Raw genomic sequence first — 10,619 nt, forward strand, 5'->3', positions numbered from 1 at the left:
CTGTGGGTGGAAAGCAGCTCTGGTGGCATCTGTAAGCGATGGCTGGGTCTTCTGGTACCAGCTCCTCCTCCAACACGTCTCTCTCTTCCTGGATCTTTTCATTTGATCAGCTGTTAAGAGAGTGATCAGAACATTTACAAGGAGGAAGTGGCAGTGGGAGGAAGAGGGACACCACAGGTCAAATAAGTTGACATCCTTGACATCAATAGGGCAAGAAATGACTTTCAGTGAAAGTTGGCTCCCCCAAGAATGCCAGATTCCAGAAGTAAGCCGAGGCAGAACCCAAAACTAGTGCATCTGTCAACCCAGAACCTAAGCCCTTCCTGCCCTTTCCGCTCTGGAGGGCAGCATCCACTCACTCTGGGAGGATGAAGGTTTGGGCAGCAGCAACCAGGACTCATGCACGGTGGGCATCTGAACATCTGAACCATATCCCAGCACCTGCCGCTGCTCGGGTGACATCATGCTTCTCCTGGGCCCTGCATGTGCAGAATCTATCAGGGAGGTCAATGCCCAGAAGACTTTTGGGAAAGGCGTGACCTAATTTAAATAACATTAAGCTTAGAAATCATTGCCAGTAGATAATGAGAGAGAAACTGAAGAATTTTAGGTCTAGGAAATAATGCCATCTTGGAAAAATCTTTTTAAAGTAATGAAACAACTGCCTCTGGACCAGAATCTAGCTTTTCTTATTCAAACAGCTCTATCTACCCTACAGGGCCAGGACGTTTAGGTGCCGAGGGAGCGGGGACTTGGAGCCCTGCCCTAGTTCTCTGTAGGAAGATGTCTGTGGTTTAGGGGCAGGAAGTTGTGGTGTCAGAATTGGCTGAAGAGTGAGAATGAAGCAGAGACAGAGTAATGAGCAAATGTGAGTCTTCAGTGTAGTGGCCTCACGGGGCTGCCCAGGCAGCTATGGGCAGGGAAGGAGTTTACGAGTTACCACCCCACAATGCATGGTGGGATGGCATGCAATTATTAACCTGGGTTTGTCAGACATATAGGCCTTGTGTGTGACTAACTTAGGCCTGGGATTTCCCCCTATTCAGACTGGAAGCCTTCATCTGGTATTGCCCCAAGGAGGAAAAGGATTATGAACAGAGAATCCAGAGGGTGAATTGATGAACTTTTTGACCTCAAGTTAGAAAAATAGAGGGAACGGATTGGCTGGGAGGCCCAATTATTTGTCAATAATTGCAGTTGCATTTTCCCCTACTCTTGGAATCCTGGTAACAGCCCCTAATGGTGATGTGGAAATGAGCTAGAGGAGAAGCAAGAGAGTCATGACTCATTTTAGGAGTCCTAGTTCCACCAGATCTCTTCTAACTAAGTTCCTCTAGGAATGATCTAGTTTCAGTCACATCAGGTCCTGGACTGGAGGAATCCTGTGCCTCCCTTCCTGAAGATGCCAGGTGGACACCAAGCCTTGGAGAGGAGTCAGGTGTGCAACGTGGCCCCAGAAAGGCCGCTGAGCTTGTGGGACCTCCCAGAAGCCCATAAACACCATCTCCATGGAGATGTGGATGGGTCCTCCTGTGGTCTGAAAGGGCATGGAAACTACCTGATAAAGAGCCAGATGGTAAGCCTTGTTATCTGGGATGAAGGATGAGGGCATCTACCTAAGAGCTGGATTGGCACATGATTGCAAGTTATGCTGTAGGCGATGCCAGTTCTGAAGGACAGTTATTGCCCAAAGTGAGTTGGAAGGCCATATTTCAATGGATGATAGCAGGTGATGCCTGATGAGCTGAAGGAGAAGGTACTTTGGGAAGAAGGGAGGGTCCCTATGCCTGTGTTTCTGGAGATGTCACCTGAGTCATAGAGCTCACTGGGTGTGTGATGACTAGGACTTCTCTGGTGACAGTTTAGAGGGATAACAGGGACCAGAAACTTTTTTCAATTACAAGATATTTGGATGCACTTGTTTAGGCAAATAATCAGTAGACAGGGAGAGACTAGAGATAAAATTGAAAAGTGGATCACTGACAAAGCCAGGACAAGAAAGGCCCATGTGATAGTCAGGCTTCAAGATAGTCCCAGGGAGCCTTGCCTCCTGCTATTCACACCCTGGTGTATGTCTCTCCAACACTGACCTGTGTAACCCAGAGGATATTAGGAAACTGATGGAGTGTTACACTTGAGGTTAAATTGTACAAGTCCTTGTGGCTTTGACCCCACACTCTTTTGGATAACACTTTGGGTGGAGCCAGCTGCCATGATGGAAGGACCAGTGGAAAGGTCCATGTGGTGAGGAACTCAGACTCTTGCCAAAAGGTAATGAGAAACTAGGATTTTATAGTAGTAGGCCTGGGAGTAAGACATCTTGTAAGTGGATCCAGCAGCTCCTGTTAAGCCTTGAGAAGGCTTCAACCCCTGACTCCTAAGAGACCCTGTTCCAGAACCCCTAACAGCTAAGCACCTCCTGAGCTCCTCAGGTATGTGAGATAATACACATTCATTACAGTCTTATGCCACTAGATTTCAGCACAGTTTGTTCTTCAGTAACAGACCCCATGCAAAGAAGGTCAAGTTAGGTATAATTCTAGCAGTGGGGATGCCAGGAAAACCGAGCCTCCTTCTGTTCCATGATCTCCACTACTTCTGTGAAGGAGAAGGCAAGCCCGTGTGCTGGATTTTGGATGATGGAGGTGGGGTGGGTGTGGGGAGTTGCAAGTGAACACAAGTTTAGGAAGAAGGAAGAAGGAATCTGGAAGATCAGACCTTCTCTGTGCCCAACCACACTAAACTGGTATGGGTACTGGTATTACTGGTTTACTGGTAATAAACTGGGCTGGTGTTGATGAAGAGGATAATGACCTTTGGGGAGCAGGCTCCTGGTTCCCGAGGGTAGACACCTATTACCTGATTAGTTCTGGGTGCAGGAGGCAAAGTGTCAGAATGGAAGACGTGGGGAAAGTGAGCAGCTGAGGCCAAAGGATAAGGGGGTGAGGTCAAGTTGAAGGGACAACTACCTCATTGTTCAAGAGGTCTGATGATGGCATAACCAAACTCTCTGATGATGGAGAGACAGAATTGGCAAAGTCTCTGTTCTGTTCTTTCTTTCTTTGCAGCCTCTCTCTTTTAAAAAGATCTATTTATTTATGTGAGAGAGAGGGAGAGAGAGAATGAGTGAAGGGAGAGGCAGAGGGAGAGAGAATCCCGGATTTACCACTGAGTGCAGAGCCCGATGCGGGGCTCCATCTCATGCCTCTTAGATCATGGCCTGAGCAAAAGCCAAGAGTTGGACACTCAACTGACTGGGCCACCCAGGCGCCCCTTGTGTCCTCTCTTCTTGCTTGTTTCTGAGTCTTGTGTCTGCCTGCCTTCCTTCTCTTAAAGATAAGAGATGTTTAAACGTATTTATTAGTGTAAGGAGAGAAGCCAGCATACAGGAAAAAACTCATATAAAACAAAAAAAAAATTGTGTATCCTTCTGAACAAAGGGCAGATGTAATTAAAGCCTCTTTGTCTTCAAGAAGGGGTCATTGAGTAATGGCTGAGTGTCTCCTGGGGCCCCTCCCCCTCCCGTGCAAGAGCCTGGGTTGCCGAAGTGAATACACATAGCTTCTCAGCCCTAATCCTGGGTCTAGGTGGGCAATGGCCAAAGTTCTGTACAAACAGGTCCTTGCAATCTGTGAGGAAAGCTGCCGAGTTGAGCTGGGTACAGAGGCAAGATCAGCACAGGGATGGGACTGTAGGGCAGGCTCAGGGCAGGCCCTGAGCCCCTCAAGACTCAGATTTTTACTGTCAATAACCACAGGCTCCAGCTACTTCCTGGATATCCTAAAAGGAGACTTGTGTCTCTCCATTTTCTCCTCCCAGAGTATACAGAAAATACCTTTTATTAAACTTCCATAGGACAAAAGCATCAAACACAATCTGTGTGTGCTAAGAGCACTCACGGGCTTCTTTCAAAATCTGGCGAGCTCTCGGCTTTTTCACAAGGGGTCTGTATCTTAGAGCAAAATCTTCCTCTTCCTAAAGGAGGCCCTTCTCACCATACACTCCCTTCCAATGGTATTTGCCCTCAGCCAACAACAGATCAGCTTGGCAAGGAACACCTTCCATCAGCTCTGCAAACAAAAACTGTCCTGATTTAAAAGGAAGAGAACCACCTCATTAAAGGTGAGACCCTGTTACTAAAGTCAGTAAATGAGATCAAGTTCAGGCCTGGGATCTTTCAAATCAGGGCTTTAGGAAATGGAGGTCGTGCAGGGATCCCGCTGCCTGCTGGGAGAGCCAAAGAAGCCTCAGAAAATCCTAGGGGATATTGTGTGCACCCCAGGAGTACAGCACAGGCATCCTAAATGTGGTCTTGAATTTCCTAATTGGTGAATGTTAATGGCGTCATTTTGAATCCAGGATTTGTCCCTGAGAAAAACCGCTTCTGCTCTTTTTTTTTTTTTTTTTTTTTGGATGGGAGGGTGCCAAGCATGTCTACACTCGCCCTCCCCAACCTTCCCCTAGCCAAGAGGACTCAAGAAAAAAAGCCAGGTTGTAATTATAAAAGGATATATTTTTTTATCCCTTTGTGTAAGCATCTCGGTCCTTTCTTGCAAATCAGGAGAGAAATGCTTTTAAAAACGTGGACCTCTCACAGGCTCTGTAAATTATACCCTCTGTTCTGGATGCTGGAGATTTTGGACGTGTTCGTTTCCCGTGAAAGTCGATAAAATTGAAACATACCAGTTTGCATTTAATGATAAATCGAATCATTTCTTTGAAATACCATCCCGGGAAGGTGGCAGCGAGTCTGGTGTGAATATGCTGCCTCTGTTGGTATTATCCGTAAGGTTTTTTGTTTTTGTTTTGTTTTGTTTTTTTTCCTTCCCCTGATGGGAGGGATCTATTTTTGAAGATCTTTTGCCTCTCCTGGTTACAATATGTAAAAAGCTGCTCTTTCAATGTGCTTGATGAAAGAGAAAACAACTAGAAAACCAACTCTGCCTGCAGGCACATAAGAAATATCTGGGCTCATTGTCCCTGAGGTGGAGGTGGCCATTCTCCCCAGCAAAGTCAATATCCTGGATCAGGTGTTCGGATTAGACCCACTTGCCTGCAGAGAGGCTATCATTTGCTGGAGTAATTAAGTGTGTTTTCAAAGAGTCTGCAAATGTCAATGTTGACAGTCATGAGGAAATGAAGTGAGGCAGGTGGTGTCACTTGCCAGGTGGTCTTTGTTTATGCAGGACTTTTGTAACGTGATAACTGAGCCCAGCCACCCCAAGGCTCGGCCGTCCCCTGGCCCCGCCGCAGGCTGTCCTGGGCCACCTGGACCTCTCCCTCAGTCCGCACCTGTCTAAATCTCAAGTGGTCTTCAAGACCCGGTTCCGATTTAACCTCGACAATCAAATGTGGTTTACACAGTGGCTGACACTATGGGCCACTCCTTTCTGAAACGCCCCCATTAATTCTCTGCTGTGCATTCTTTTGCTTTTGTTCCTGCCTTTGTTGACCTTTAAAATACTTTATGTGAGTGACTCTTGCTTAGAGGCCCTTCTTTAGGCAAGATGCATGGATATTCATATATTTTGTTTTGTTTATTCCCTCTTTGAGAGGGTATATATTTACTTCATCCACAAGCCAGCTTTCCTGCTACTTTTTGGTGAAGGATATGCTTTGTATCTTCTCTGCCACCGTGAGCTCCATCTATTCAAATCAGGACCATAGGATTTTAATCACTTTGGCTCCAGCAGGCTCGATCCAGGTAGGTTTGGGGGGACATTTTCCAGAGCCTAGAAAACTCCTAAATTTCAGTTCCCAAGCTTATTTAAATTTGCAGCTTTGTGAGTGAGATTCTGTGTGCATTCTGAAGGGAATGCCTTAGCTATGGGCCATTGTGATATAATAAAGATTACATCTGGTCTTTGTCCCCATCGCTGGCACAAGAGATCCAAAGCCCCTGGAATTTCATAATTGAAGTATCTATTTATAAAGAACACTTTTGTCCACACCCACATTTATGCTAATGAGGTGGAACCTTAGGTAGCGGGCCCCAGCGGGGAGCTGACCACTCTGGAAAGACCAAGTATGGAATTGAGGGTTGGTTGGAACTTTTGTGCCTTACACCCAGACTTTGGGGGAGGGGAGGGGAGGGGTAGGCTGGAGATTAAGTTCAATCATATGGCCAATGGTTTAATCAATCGTGCCTAGATAATAAAACAGCAGATAAAAATTAAGAACATTGAGGTGTGAGGGAGTTTCCTGGTTGGTTCTGGGAGGGTGGTGTGCCTGGATTCCAGGAAAGGACGCCGCAGCTCCATCCTGGCCTCCCCAAGACTTTCCCTGGGCATCTCTTCATCGTGGTGTTCATCTGTATCCTTTTATTTTTATTTTATTTATTTATTTATTTATTTATTTATTTTTTTTTTTAGTCTGTATCCTTTAACATAAAATTGTCATTGCAGGTTTAGCACTTTTATGAGTTTTGTATGTTCTTCTAGCAGATCAGCAATTGTGAGGTGGTAGGTGGTGGGAATCCCCAAATTTGTAACTATGTTGGACAGAGTTCCAGGGAGCTTTGGGATCCCATCCACAGCTGGCATCTGAAGAAAGGCAGTCTCGTGGGGAACTTGCTTTTGACTTGGGAGGTCTGATGCTAACTCTGGGTAGTGAGTATCAGAATTAAATGGAATTGTAGGACATCCAGCTGGTGTCAGAGGCTGGATTTCAGAACTGCAGATTGTATACTCTTCTGGAAGGCTAATAAAAATATAGGTTCCAGATTCTATAGATCAGGTCATCTGGGCCAGGGAGTCCCCATTTTTAAGGAGTATGTTAGTGATCCTTAATGTGTGTTAAAATTTGAGAGCCACTCACGTATGCATTAAAGCACATTTATAGAATGTAAACAAGCAGAACGAGATGGAAACACAAATCATGTCTAATCCCAGCCTGAAAACATCGTGGCATATTTCTTCTGACTTTCCATGTAAATCCTTTTTATTATGGTTTGATCATGCAGTAGATTCAAGTTTATGTTCTGCTTTTTCCATTTAACATTCAACCAGACATATTTCTCTTGTTATGACGGACTCTTTGAAAATAGAAGTGCAGTAATCGCTTTTGCCAAAGAGTGTTCCCTTAACCATTGTGTCTCTTTGGGGGACATTTATGATATTATCAGTTTGTCATTATTATGAATGATGTTGTGATGAGATTTTTTTTTCTCTCTGAAGCTTTTACAGGACTTGTTTGCATTACCTCAGGATTCCCAGAAGTTAGATTATTTGGTCCATCTCCCACAGAGGGCTTTGGAGGGCTGGATAAGTATTGTCCATTGGCAGCCAAAGGGACTGTGTCTCCGTACGTTCTCTGGCAGTGGTGTGTATTTATATAAGCTTGGTTAACCTGATAGGTCAAACGGTATGTAATTATTTTAATTATATTTATTCCATCCTTAATACTGCCGGAAATTTTCCCAAGTGTTTGTTTACTAATCGTATTTCCTTTGGTGAATCCTGGTTCATGACCCCAAGCCTATTCTTCCAGTTTCTTTGCTGTGAAGTTAACCCTCTGCCTTCATATTTGCTACAAGTATGTGTTCTTTATCCTTTCTTTATCCCTTCACTCTGAAATCTTGGTTATATCTTTACAATATCGACATTTAAAATTTTTCTGTAGTAATGTGACATCTTTTCTTGGTAATTTCTTCTGTTGCTTTAAAAAGCTCAACCTTCTCCCAAGATATGATGATTGATGGTTGTTGTCTTGTAGTTTTGCTACTTTTAACAAAAATAGTGACTAAATATGTCCTTCTAGAATCTCCCTAGGATGTATTTTGGTTACCCTATGAAATAATCTCAATAAATTATTTTTCTTTTTTTAAATATGTATTTATTTGAGAGAGAGAGTGAGCAGGAGTATGTGGAGGGGATGCAGAGGGAGAAGAAAAGAATGTTCAACAGACTCCCCGCTGAGCACAGAACCAGTGACCCTTGAGATCATGACCTGAGTCAAAATCAAGAGTCAGATGTTCAACTGACTGAGCCACCCCGGTGCCCCTAAATTGTCTAAATGTTATTGTTCTAAAATCATGTACTGAAGGATCTTTCCCTTCTTCTCTGATGTTCTGGGAGAGTTGCTATAATGGTCCTGGTCACTTTGCAGGACAACTATTTACATCATAACCCCAGGATAGGACTTGGTCATATTCAGCTCTGCAACCCCAGAACCGCCCCTCCCCTCAGGCTCTCCAGGAAAGTTTTTGAGTGAACATTAGAAATTGTATAAATGTAGAAGGGAGGCCGGGCTGTGAGGGAACTATCCCAAATGGCAGAGCTTCCTGGATCTTAAAGAGCCATCCTGATCTTTGGACTTCATGCCTTCATATAATTAATCATATTTATTCATTTATTTATGTTTTGGCACAGCAGACTTTTTTCCCAGGAACCTCTCAGTGTATTGGCATGACTTGTTTTTAAGCTGTTATTTTTATATTGCTTATGTAAAGGGGTAAATATTTTTAGTTCTCTCTTGCCACAAATGGAAGAAAATGGTGAGGTCCTGGAGGATTCTTATGATTTCATTGCATTGTATATTATGTTGGTGAGAAAAACACACTTGCAAAAGCACTGAGGCCCCACAGTGGGCTTACGGATGGGTCTCTAGAACCCAGGGAACACAGCGCTTCTTTTCAACATCTCACACTCTCTCCATCCTGCCCCCCAGCCCTGCCCCGGTCTCTTGCACCAACTCCCATTTTCCCTCTGATTCTGAGATTCCCAAGGTTTCCAAGACAGGTGACAGGTGCAGGTCTCTCATTGTCCATCTCCTCTAAGACTAGAACTTCAATGAGATACCCACAGCTGCCCCAAAGTTTGGCCAGCTGTTTCATGGATGCTCTAAGGTTCAAGTCCCCAGTGGACTGCAGGATTCGGGCCTGTTCTCCACCCACTACAGGAGCTGTTGCCCCGCACGGTCTCCCCCGCTCTGCTCTGTTCCGTCGTCACTGGTGGCTGACAACCCCACCATCCACCAGGACATGGCCTCTACCCTCGCTCTCAGGGTCTTCCAGAAGTACCCCGCCCCAGAGATACCTGTCAGGCTGTGATGGTTCTTCCTCTGATATGCTCATGAAATCTGCTTCCTCATCTCGAGTTAGACCTCCTGTGACTGTAATCAAATCATGGCTTCCGGTCGGCTTACCTTGACTTCATCACCCAGTGAGTTTTCAAAGGCTGGACAGTAAGGAGTCCTCCCCTCTCCTTACCCCTAGGCACAGAATCAGACTTCGGAAGGTGTGAAGCAAGTATTCATGTTGGAAAAACATGTTCTGTGCTGAATGTTTGGATGATGAAATAATTGCCAATCATTTGGCTAACACAGACCATAGGAGCCAATCTGGTGACAGCTCCCTGGCCAATGGAGAGCTACAGTGACTTGAACAGGTCTGGGCAGGAGAGCTGATGGGTGTCCCAGCAGGGGTTTTGAGCCCTGCTGCAGAGGCGGCACGTGATGTTTACGCTTATTGGAAGAACACAGGTCATGAAAGGCTGAGAAGAATCACCCAAGCCAGTCTCCTGTCTTCATGCATCTGTTCCTGTATTCAACAGTGCCTCTGTTACTCCAGACACTGCTAGGGCTGGGGACATGGGGTAAGTCATGCAGACACCACTGGGCTGGATAGGCTGTGGTCTGCTGCAGATACACACGAGGGCATGCATGTTGGATCTAGAGATGCTGGTTGGGTGACTAGCCCAGGCAGGCAAGTCCAGAAGCTTCCTGGTGAAGGGCCACCCACGCCAGCCCTGCTGATGGAGGTGTCAGTGGTTTAAAGGGCAAGTAGCATATCTCACAGCATCCTGGAGACCCTTCAGTGAGAGAGAGGAAGGGCAACAGCAGGAGAGAAAGAGCAGGTATTCAGGGAGAAGGTGGCGGCTTTGGAGAGATCACCTCCCACCAGCTCTTCCAAAGGGTCTCGGGTCCTGAACTCTCTAGTTGTGCTCTGGCCTGATGCACCATGTCCAAGCACTCAAGGGAATGCCCTTCCCCTTCAGTCCCGCGTGACCTAGAATCTCCTCGATCACAGCAGCGTGACTGAAGGATGCCTACCCTTTTCTCTGAGCATCAGCATCTGCATTTGTGAAAAGAGGGAAAAAATCACCAGTGTCGGAGTGGGGTCCCTGTCCTGGCTTGTCAAAGGCACTAAAGAAGTGAGGGTTCCTAGTGCCATTATTATTACTAACTCTTATTTCTATTGTTTCATTGTCCTTATTATGATTAATGGCTGTGGCTGTTACTGGTATTGTTTCTACTTTTGTTTTTGACATGTCTGCCACGAAACAGGCTCCTGAGATACAGAGGAGAGCTGGACCCCGGGGCCGAAGTCTCGGAAAGAAACTTCTAGTCTTCTGATTGTAGTCTTGAACTTTACCTCTTCTGTTGGGAACTTGAGATGAAGTCAGGAGTCCTATTCTCTGAAAAAGGTCCAGGAATTTCAGAGCTGAAGGTAGCCAGTCAAGCATGCACAGGGGACTGAGGCTATTGGAGAACACATGCCAGGACCCCTTACCCTGTGCATGTGTGGCCTGTAATTGCACTGAGACTTTCATTCATAATTTTATTGCTATGAATGGGCTGTGCATCAGCGGGCAGTATGTTCCCTGCTCTGGGCCAGATGA

The sequence above is a fragment of the Neovison vison genome, chromosome 3 (assembly GCF_020171115.1).
Source record: "Neovison vison isolate M4711 chromosome 3, ASM_NN_V1, whole genome shotgun sequence".
In the NCBI taxonomy this organism is placed as follows: Eukaryota; Metazoa; Chordata; class Mammalia; order Carnivora; family Mustelidae; genus Neogale; species Neogale vison.